This window comes from Gekko japonicus, unplaced genomic scaffold, assembly GCF_001447785.1.
Source record: "Gekko japonicus isolate JY-2015 unplaced genomic scaffold, Gekko_japonicus_V1.1 scaffold675, whole genome shotgun sequence".
NCBI lineage: Eukaryota > Metazoa > Chordata > Lepidosauria > Squamata > Gekkonidae > Gekko > Gekko japonicus.
In genome coordinates this window covers 725,746-726,073 of record NW_015175376.1, presented here as the reverse complement: position 1 = coordinate 726,073, position 328 = coordinate 725,746, and positions in this window count along the sequence as shown.

Below are 328 nucleotides of genomic sequence, written 5' to 3'. Positions count from 1 at the left end.
TTGTGCAGGGGTGAGGTGGGATAAGGGAAAGCCTGTGATGAATGGCAGCTGCCACACCTAGGCCAAGCCTCCTCCACCGAGGCAGGCAGTGATGGCTGGTGTTGGTGTACTGCTGCGAGACAGGAGGTTCACTGGACATATAGACGCTACCCCCTCCATCTCACTTTGGGCAGGGCTTCTTGTTGTGGTGTTGTTGGTCTTTCATGCAGGTTGACAAAGAAGTCTTGGCACATCAGAGAGGGACGGGCAAGCTGACAGAAGAAGACAGAGGCTGCTTCCTTGGTGGGTAGTCATGAGGTCTCGCCTTCTGTGCTACAGGTGTGACCTC